Source organism: Amphiprion ocellaris, chromosome 9, assembly GCF_022539595.1.
Source record: "Amphiprion ocellaris isolate individual 3 ecotype Okinawa chromosome 9, ASM2253959v1, whole genome shotgun sequence".
In the NCBI taxonomy this organism is placed as follows: domain Eukaryota; kingdom Metazoa; phylum Chordata; class Actinopteri; family Pomacentridae; genus Amphiprion; species Amphiprion ocellaris.
The window spans coordinates 13937776-13949216 of NC_072774.1; positions in this window are offsets into that span (position 1 = coordinate 13937776).

An 11441-nucleotide genomic window follows, 5' to 3' on the forward strand; every position below is an offset into this window, starting at 1 on the left:
ACTGTTAACATATCAGAGTTCTGAGTGAGTTTTTCTTAAGATAGTCAAAGGCCATTTATTGATTACATATAGGCCATTAAATGTTTATTAAAAACTAAAACACATTTAAAAAAAAAAAACAATTTAGGCATTTATTGAGTCACTAAAATACTGTCGAGTACAGACCACATCAACATGATTATAAGCATCCTCTGGTAAATTAACAACCAGATACTGATGTCTCTCACCATATGGACTTCAGGAGATGACTGGGGGATGATAAACTGTGACCTACTGGTTGGGTTCTCTCTGTTCTCATGTTTCTTACATGTTTGTCCCCTGACAGCCGGGTCCTAATGTTTTTTGAGCAACACACCATACTATGACGTTTTTACAATGATGGTTCTACTATGAAACCAGTTTGACATGTTCAGGTGTTCTTTATGTGAAAACTCAGAGATTTCAGGTATCAGAAGGTGGTTTTCAACTTTCTTTGTTAACTTTCTGCTTCAACTTTAAATTAAATTTCCTTCACTAAGCCAGCCCTCTGGACTTCCAGTAAGCTGTGTTCCTATTGGCTGCCCAGGTGGCTGCTTGGTGTTATCAGGAACACCTGAGCAGCTTGGTGTTATCAGGAACACCTGAGCAGCTCAGTGTCTTCCTGCTTTATTTAGCTGCAGACAAACATTTCCTCTGCTTCTATTCACCACTGAACCGGGTTTGGCTCCGTTTCTCTAGTTTGTTCTTTAGGCGTTGGCTTGCAGCTTCCAGCAGTAAAATCGTCTTTAATGTGTTTCTTGGTGTGTTTTAGGGCTTTGTACTGGATAGTTGTCTTGGTAAATGCGGTTCTTTAGCCACAGTTAGCACATGGTGCTAATGTGTGCAGTGATTAGTGGATTTGGTGCAGCTGAGTTGTGTCTTTATCTTGGCTGTAGTGAGTCTTCAGAGGTTTTTGGTCAGACACATTCTGTATTCTTGTTTGAGAACCAACGTTGGTTGTCCAGAAGGTAAGAGTTCCTGTCCTGATTCTCTGTTCTCAGAGGTTCTCTGGTAGGCTGCAGGAGACTTTAGTGTTTGGGTTGTGCTAGTTTGGTTTTTGTTCGGTTTCATTTGGACGACTATCTTGAGGCCCCTCCACGTGGTTTAGTGAGGTTTTCTGTAACAGTTCTACAAAGCAACCTGCAGCAGAAGAGACTTTGAGAGTTTTTAGGAAGTTCTGGAGACCAGACTTTAGAGCAGCAGAAACATTTGTCAGCAGTTTGAGCAGGAGAAGGTGAGCTTCAGAGTAGAAATGAGACAGAAACCTTCTTGACCCGTGTGGTGAGGTCCTGTACCAAGAGTTTGAGCAGGTTGTGAAGTCTGTAGTTCTTTGGTCTGAAAGCACAAGAAGAGTCGACTCATTAAAGGAGAAAACAGGAGATATTGTTGGTTCTTCTGTCACTCTGCAGTTTCCTTAGACTGAATATCAAGTTTATGTTTTAAATGATTTCCCATGTGAGCCCAAGAAGACTTCAATAAACTCCCTCCATCCCCTGGACACAACATATTTTATTACCATGTTAAATCTTTTTTTTTAAAAATGTTTTTGAGTTTTGATCATAGTTTTAGCATAGTTTTTTTTTCTCTTTGCTTGTTTAGTTTTGTCATCTGTGTAAAAGGTGCTAAACAAATAAAGTTGAATTGATAAACTGAATAACTGACTAACTCATGATTGTGACAACAGAAGTATTTTCATTGTGATTTAAGGGTTTATTTCATTTTTAAGGTTGGGGTTAAAATCTTGACAGAAAAAGAAGATTAAAGAAATAAACTACATAACAAAAAGCAATTAAATCGAAGGAAAAAAATGAATACAATGAAACTCTGAAAAAGATTTAAGGAATTTAAGATGTAATTTCCTAACTAAACATTAAATTTTTTAATGAAATGTTTTGTCTTTTTAAAGGTTTTATAATCTAATTAAATGTTTTGCATTTTTTTTAATGTTTAATATTCTTCTTGTTTAATTGTATTTTTTGAATGTTTAATTATGGAAATTACACAAGAAGAATATTAAACATTTTAAAAAATGCAAAACATTTAATTAGATTATTAAACCTTTAAAAAGACAAAACATTTAATTAAAAAATTAAATGTTTAATTAGAAAATTACATCTTAAAGACAATAAAACTTCAAATAGGAATTAAACAGAAAAATAAATGAAGCATTTAAAAAGAAAATTCAACATTAAAAGGTGGTAAAACATTTAAAAAGAAAAACCTTAAAGATTTAATTGAAACATTAAATACTGGGGAAGGAAAAAAACTCAAACAAGCCGATAAAACATTTGAAAAAACAATTAAACATTAAAAAGACAAAATATTTGGAAATCAAATCAGACATTAGAAAAGAATAAAAGGTGAGAAAAGAGCAAAACTAAACGTTTAAGAAGAATCAAACTAAAGACAAAACATTTGAAAAGACACCAGTTAAACTTTAGAAGATCAAATTAAACAGAAGAGACAATAAAATGATCAAAAAGAGCAAAAACAGACTTAGGTCTTAAAGCGTTTTCGAGTCTGAAACGAAAACATCAAGTTGTTTCTTTAAACATTTCCTCTTTCTATGTTCTTGGTTTGATTGTGGATAGATTTACTAAGAACTCATTTCAGAAAACTGATTTCCAGATAAAGTCTACTAGTAGTTGAAGGCATTGATCAAACTAATGTTACCTTCTGATCTCCACAAACTTTACTGTTCAGTGAAGAGAATCAAAGTTTGTTGAGGATTTCTAAAAAACCCACAGGTGAAGGTCTGAGAAGAACTCAGATGGATGGTCTAAATGTGAAATCAAGACTCATGGTCACAAGTTTTAAGGCTTCTGTTAACCATAAAGTTCAAACTAACAGACAAGTACTACGAAACTTTTAAAACTTCAGTCCTCAGAGTGTCTGAAGGTTCAAACTAACAGAGAAGTACTGAGAAACTTTTAAAACTTCAGCCCTCAGACTGTCTAAAGGTTCAAACTAACAGAGAAGTACTGAGAAACTTTTAAAACTTCAGCCCTGAGACTGTCTGAAGGTTCAAACTAACAGAGAACTACTGTGGGACTTAGAAAATTTCAGCCCTCAGACTGTGAAAGCTCAGGTCCTGAGGACTCGGGAGGTGTGGAGGCTTTGGAAAGTCTTGAAACTGAGGGTTCCACCCTCCAGCACAAAGGCTGAAGTCCAACCTCCTGAGAAAAACGGTCGAGTCGAGAATCGAGTTAAAAAAAAAACTCGAAAACGACAAAAAATAGATGATAAATGCGCAAAAAAAAGAAGAATTAGTATCTGAGCGAGTAGCTCAGGGGATAAGCAGACAGACTACCAACTGGAAGGTCGCAGGTTCAAGACCCACCACCGGTAGTTTTCTTTCTTTGTCTTTGTCAGGATTTTCAAAAAATTTAAGAACTGTCTGGTCTTGAACCAGCGACCTGCAGCTCCATAGGCAAATCCTTAACTCACTGAGCTACAGATCAGATGAAAAGAAATAAATTCGTCGTCCCTTTGGCATCGTAGTTCCTGAAGTGACCACATGGGTGGAGCCAAGGCGGAGCCTGGGTGGAGTCTGGGCGGAGAGTAGGCGGTGAGGTGTGTGGTGGCCTCCCCCCTCTACTCCCCCACCTCCCCGCACCACCCACCACACCTTCCCCCGCCCGACGAGTTCTTCGAGTCTCCATGGGTTTTCCCCAGTTTCTGGAGTTTCCACCAGGTCGGAGGCAGAACAACTTGTCATGAAGAGATGTTGAAGTCGGCCAGGATGGACTGACTTTTTACAGCGACTAGAAGGAAGACCACTAGAAGAGCAGGTCTTTAACCACCATCCATAAAATCCATGGAGTCGCTCCAGAGAAATGAAAGAAGGTCAACTTTTATCAACCTCCATTCAGATGTTCAACTTGGTATCTTTACTTGGACATTTTTAGCACCACAAACCTTTAGTATCACACTTTATTATCATTTATTAGGACTTTAATGGAATCCACCAACAGATTTAGTTTTTGTTGACAAACTTTATTCTTGTCATCGTGGGACTGCAGTATTTAAAACTGTTCCTTCTATTTGACCTCATGTTTATTAGTTTTAGTGGAGAAAGTTATTTTAGTTGTCAATTAATCTCTTAAAAACCAAATAATAAATTGGATTAGTCAAGAGGTTAAAATTTCTTACTTTGTCATATTTTAAATATGACAAAAAATATAAAAATAAAGCATCTTGAGACAATTTGACCTGTAACTGGCGTTATATAAATAAAATTGAATTCAAACTGTATGTATCTTGTAATGTTGGAGTAATTCAGCCATATATGTTGGAAAACACATTTTCTTTGTCCATTAATCTGTTGATTTTCTCCAGTAATTAATTTCTTGTTTTGGTTTATGAAATGTCAAACCCAAATATATTCAGTTTACCGTCATAAAAACCAAAATGATTTACATTCATGATGCAGGAATCAGGCAGTTTTTCACTTTTTATCTTAGTTTAGTCAGAAAGATAGTTGATAATGTGTGAATTGTTGCAGCTTGTGAGCCGTAAAAGGTTTTAATCTTTGGGGCCGAGTGTCAGAAAACACTTAGAAACAAACATCATCAAAGTACTCAAAGATATGAACATCATTAAAGGGAAATCCAACTTTTGCATGACAATGTCTAATTAAAGGACATTAATTTCCAACGTAAATGTGTGATATTCATCCTCTGGAGCTTTCTCTTCACATCGTCTTCCACCTGGACTGGTTTGGTCGGGAACATGTACAACAAACATTTGAAAAACTGCACTTTAACATCAATGAATGACACTGAAGTTTAATCTCTACATAAATGAGACTGAGTCTGGATGTGCTGCTCTGTCATTAACTCCTAAGTTTAGGGAAAGTTAAAACAAAAGAAGACAGTTCAGATACGACTTGAGAATGAGCTTATTTTGAACAAACATCTCAGACTTTCTAAGCTTCAGCACCTCTAGCAAGATATTTTAACAACAAGCAACTCAAGAGATCCAGAAGTTGGAGAGAGTTAGCTTTAGCTGAGCCAAAGAACGTGTGGGACGCTAACCTAGCAAACATTTCAGACTTTTCTCTGTGAATTCTGAGAAATAATTTACTAATTAATGACAGAGCTACACATCTTAACTCAGTCTCATTAAAACAGACTCTAATTCAGTGTCATCATCCATACTAAAGTGCAGTTACCCAAAATGTTTGTTGCATGAGCTCCAACAAAACCTGTCCAGGTAGAAGGCCACTTTGACAAACAGGAAGTGGAAGATTCCAAGCAGATTTATAGAAGGGGGAACCAGACTGTACTAAGTGTGGTCGAGTATAAAGGGGTGTTTTGTGGGTTTTTAAGGCTGATAATGATTATTAGTGATACATTTGTAGTAGATAATCATTTGCAGTAAATGAAAGTACTTAAAATCTTGTTGTTAAACTTAAAAGAACACAAACTTTAACAGAAAACATTGTTGATACGTTTTTGTTTTGTTTACAGATGTTAAGTTAAAGGAGTTTTATTCGTGACGTGTAACCAATCAAATCACTCCAGAAGACAGCGTGACCACAGGTAGATAAAGGTTCAGAGCCAAAGTAGCGCCATTTTTAAATTTATTTATTACTGTAAATCAGTAAAAAATAAAATACTGATAATCAGTAAATCAGTCAGCCCACAATTACTACAATTCTACAATGTATGTCTCTTTCCTTTGACTTGTTATATGTATAATATACGATGTATATGATGGCGTTTTTTCATACCAAAGGCTATATTATGATGTTTTCTAAGAGACATATGATGCTACTCTGTTTGTTCTGGCCCTGGGCCACTGCACTCCTCCTCTGTTGTTTTCTGGATTGTACTCAGCTGCATGCCTTCGTCCACCCAGCTTCCGTTGACTCGTCCCGCCTGCCGTCTCTGGAGCTGAAGCTGGATTGGAACAGACCAAAGTACAGTCCAATCACGATGCCAGCTGCCTCTCAAAAGGCTCCTTCATCTGGCAGGTGGCGGCACTTCTTCTGAGGGGAAGCTGAGCTGGCCCGGCAGAACTTTGGAGATGTGTTCCAGTGGTTGGTGGATGTGTGGGGAGATAGAGAGGGACCTTTGAATTGTTCAGAAAGGAAAACAGGGAACCCATTGGTAGTTTTAGTTTAGGGTGCTACTGCGGTGTGTTTTTGGGTTTTAAGAGGTGAACAGGAAGAGGTTTTTTTTGTATTGATTATCTTTTACTTTGTTCCTGGTTGGAATGCCCATCAATGTCAACATGAAGTTCACTTTTAGTTCTGTTGATTTATTTTTGTTTTACTAACACCCATTTGTTTTTAACCCCCTCACATGTTGTGTTGTTGTAAACTTACTCTTTGAAATAAATTCTCGTCTAACCCTCTGGAAACCAGCGTTTGGACTGTTTTGGTGTTGCTCCTCACCTACTGACAGCTGTGGACTAAAGGCTATACTGTGACGTTTTTAGAGCTACATGCTATACTATGATGTTTGTTGGGCGACACGCTATACTATAGGCTTTTTAAACTGACATATTACTGTGACTTTTTTTTGTTTTAGTTTTTTTGTTTTTTTAAGCAACATATAAGAATTCAAACAGTTTTAAAAGTTACTATACTTTTACTTGTGCAATGAAATTATTATTCTATGGCATTTTTTAGATGACATATTGTACTCTGGTGTTTTCTTGAATTGCATACAATTTGACAATATACTGCACTATGACATTTTTTGAACCACATATCATACATGACAATTTTAGGCAACATCCTATCATTCTGCGCTTTTTGAACCACATAATAATCTATGTTTTGTTTTTTTTTCTTGCCAATATGCTGTACTATGAACTACAGGCCATACTATGTTATTCTTGAGTAAAGCATACTGTACTTTGATGTTTTCTGAACTACATCCTATACTATGGCATTATACACAGAGTGCTTTGGTTACATGTTGATTTATAATCTAGATTTTTTTCTGTTTTGTTTTTTGACAGGATTACCACAGACCTGACCGTGAACACCGTTGACACCCACCTCAGGGAGACGCTGCCTAAGATCTCAAGGCTGCTTGGTCGTGGTCTTTCTGGCACGTACTCTTCCAAGACGAGTCGGGAAGTTTAACACTGATGGAATGACACCAAGTCTAAGCCGACAAAATTCCACTTCCTCCTCAACCCATAGTCTCTGGGAAACCTACATGGAGTAAGAAAAGTAGACAGAGAAGTAATTAAGTCTGTACAGAACATATTAAAAAGAAATCATGCTAATAAATTAAGTACAAAGAACCGAATTCGCCAATATACTGGAGACCAGAGCTATTTAATTTGATAAGTATAACCTTGTTTTGTAACATTTCAATTATTTGAGAGCAGTCCTAAAGAACTGCCTGAAATCCCAATCATAAAATGGGGTTTGGAGGAAGAACATAGATGGTAATCTGGATATACATGAGTTAAACTTTATAACTACTATTGGTAGTATTGGTGGTAGTAATAGCAATGTGACTACTACTAGTAGTAGTAGTACACTACTGCTGCTGATACTGGTACTGCTACTACAACTTGTAATACTATTACAAATGCTGATACTACTTCTATGACTCTAACAGCTGTTTATACTACTACTGCTGCTTGTACTTTTAGTATTACTACTACTGCTTGTACAACTATACTACAGCTACTATTAATCGTCTGGTATTTGGTTGTCAAGCTGCTAGCTCGCATTAGTGTTTTGCTAGTGGCTAACGAGTTAGCTCTCATAGACTGGAAGCTCTCAACAAGACTTCATAATGAAAAAAGAGCCAAAAACTATTCTTACCTATGAAAAGTCATTCCAAGTTTCCTTGTCTCAATCGTACGACGCAGTGTGCAATTGTATGCAGCACAGTGAGCCGGCATACTTGTTTCCATTTTCATGCTGTCTACATCAACGGAATGCACTGAAACTTTTCCCCCACTAGCTTAGCCTCGCTGTAGCACGCAGCTTAAAGGGGCGTGTCCTATCTCGGCTCGTCTCGGTTTAGTTGTTTTTCCATATAGCCTCATCGTGGGTGGAGTCGTCATACCGCAGCGAGCCGAAAGTCCCTTAACGTCATTTGTGTGCGACACAAACGCAACGTAACGGAGGCGATGGTACACCTGCTGCTCGGTCTGTGGCTTTCTGTCAAATTCAAAGTAGTAGAAGAGTCAGAGAAAGCTGAGAGCGGCGAGTCGAAACACTCTGGAGACACAGGAGAGTTTGGGAGGCGATGCAGCAGTATCAAGCCGAAGACAAGAGGATATGAACTAGACGACATATGAGGGTAAGCTAATGCTAGTTCGCTAGCTATCGTGTATCAGTCCTGTGAACGACCCTGTAATGGCTGTAGTTTATCGCTATTAGGTATTAAAATATGTATGCTGTGTATGTGTTTCAGATACTCTCTGATGAGACTTCATGGGATTTACCCGAAGCAGCAGCACATGAGCCTGCAGTGGCACAAGGTGTAGAGGAGGAGGACAGAGATGTACAGGATGCACCGATGCACTACGTGTCAGGCAAAAGTTAAGTTATTCTTCTCGTTATACTTCTGTTTTTCTGTCCCCGGACCGCTATTGTTTTCTTTAATGCAATTCTGACAATAAACTTTTGTACCTTTTGCAGATGTGTCTGTGCTATTGTTTTATTTGTGAAGGTTAGCAAGATTACATGACAAATTAAACACCAAAACATTTAAACAGCTGTTTTAAGAATATTCCAGTTTGATAAATAAGTATTGCTTTGGTGTAATTCAGTCAACGGAATTATGAACCATAACGGAGTTTGTGTTAAAACATGTTAAATCCCATTAAACATAAATGCATTATTAGGGAATACAGAATTGTTTGGTTCAGACTGTTGACTCTTTTCCTACCAGTGTCTTAACAGACAAAATGAAAAGTTATGATGCAATCACATAAGTCACAGAATATTTATTAGTCAGCAGCAAAATCAAAACTATTTACAATGTGCAAAGTACAAACTGTGGTGGGCCTGTCCTACAGTGGAAGGCTAAAAGTAAAACTATATACAACTAAATCTCAAGTCTCTGGGAGGTGGACTCGCTGGCTGCCCACTGCCTGCACCAGCTGCCCCAGCACACCCAGGAATGACTGGTTGAAGGCAGTATTCTGGGCCATCTCCTCCCGCTGCAAGGCCGCTTCATTCTCTCTTGCCTCGCTGAGGAGCAACCAGATGTTCTCATCATGCTGGGCATGACTCCGCTCCTCCTCAGCCTGCATCTCCTCAAGTATGCTTGGAAGGTCCAATTTTCTGTGGCCCCTTTTCCTCTTGTGTAGACCAAAGACAGGAAAGTGATCAGAGTCAGCTCTAATGGCCAAGTAAGTACACAACATACAAGGAATTTGGTTTCGGCTGTTGGTGTCACACTAGGAATATGGAAGAGAATAATAAAAAAACTATAGAAAGGAACAGGGAGGAAAAAGAAATAGTAGCAAAATTAAATAAAACAATATATACAGAAATTTACAGCTAGACTGGAATAAACACATTAGCAAAACGATAATTGCTATAAACAGTAGTGCAAAAGCAGAGAATGCTGTTCATGGTGAAAAAAAATGCTGTACATGTCCATTGGAATACTGACTATTGTACAGGTGTGTAGGAATGGTTCAGCTGTTTATTACAGTGATGGCAGTGGGGAAGGGGGGAAACAGTTTAGTGTCCAGGGTGAGTGGGGTCTCTGATGATGTTTTCTGCAGTCCGTACTACACGCTGTAGTCTGTTTCTGTCCTGCTGTGTGGCTGATCCAGAGGTGCACAGGACAGATCGGATGACTGTAGTGTAGAACTGGATCCACAGCTCCTGTGGCAGGCCATGTCTCCTCAGCTGTCGTAGGAAATGGATCCTCTGCTGAGCCTTTTTCAGGATGGAGTGGATGTTCGTCTCCCACTGCAGGTCCTGAGAGGCTGTAGTCCCCAGGAGCTTGAAGGACTCCACAGCTATGATGTGATGTGTTTAGCCACCCGTCCATTGATTTTCAATCACGATCATGTCTTTGATAGTTTTATTTTAATAAATTTTTGGCACTCTTTAACTGAAGCACAAACAGTACCTCCTCCACCACAACTAAAAACAACGTGGTGTGAACTTCATTTCATCTTGTGCATATTTTGGAGTTGCTAAGAACAGCTGTGTTTTCTTATTTCTATGTATATTTTCATTCAGTTTCACAGTTACCTATTGACTATAAGAAGAATGGTTGCAATACTACATTGCACGAGAAAGTAAATTAGAGTGACTTGCTTGTTAACTCAATGGAAAAAAATGCAGCTGCATGTGTTCTGTTTATGTGTCACTGCAGCTACATGTAGCTTTCATCGGGCGTTCCTGAGCTGGCATGCTGTACAGTTTGCATTTACACCTGCCTGAATTCTTGGTCGTTGGTCTCGCTGTTCTGATCATGCTTTCAGGCATTTACACCTGTAGTAATAATAATAATGCGAAAATCAACCATGGTCTCTGTTTACCGTGTCTTACCAGTGATAAGATGTTGCTGTTACGTGCTGGAGGTTGATGTTGACAGGGTCGGTGTCCGAGTTGGTACTGGTGCTGAAGCTGGTGCTGGAGAGGAGGCAGGGGAGCTGGGGGCTCCATGACGGAGGTGGAGCAGGCTTCGCACGTCGAAAGGGATTCTTGAACAGAAATAAACATTCACCCTAAGTACACGAAAAATACGACATTGTAACTTGTGGGAAAAAAAATAAACCTTTAAGACCACTAGCTTAGTTCGTCATGCTGACTGATGTATTAGCTTCTGAGAGTTAAACGTTAGAAACAGCAGCACGAAATACAAGCAGAGCACGGAGCTAGCGCTGATGGCTAACTAGCTAGCTTATTGTCTGCTACAGGAGACAAGAACGTTACTTTCTCAATATACTTGTTTGCTTAAAGGGAGCTTGCCACCAATGGGATAAATGATGTAAAAGTTTCTTGAAGTCACAAAACACTCACCATTCTTGAACGTCTCCAATAATGCAGCAGCTGAGTCTCCCTCCTGTTGCTCGCCGGTGTTCCAGTTTGACTGGTGATCAGGTTAACTGGCGATAATTTCCGTCTCCAGATTCGTCACGATCAGATCACAGAATGTTTGTAGAGCTGATCGGTAGCACAATGAGTAAAACGATGGTTTCGTAATTTTATCGCTGGATTACGTGGTTTCGAATCCTCTCACTGTACTTGAAAAATACGTGTTTTTTATTTCGGCCCGCACATTTCTTTTTACTGTCTGTAGATGATATTTACATGGATATAGACTTTGTTAAGTAGTGATGCCGACGTTTTTCGGTGAGGTCTTCTTTATCTGGTATCTTTATTTCACGTAAATCCAGGTCTGATCGTGACGAATCTGCGGACGAAACATCTGGAGACGGAAACTATCGCCAGTTAACCTGATCACCAGTGAAAC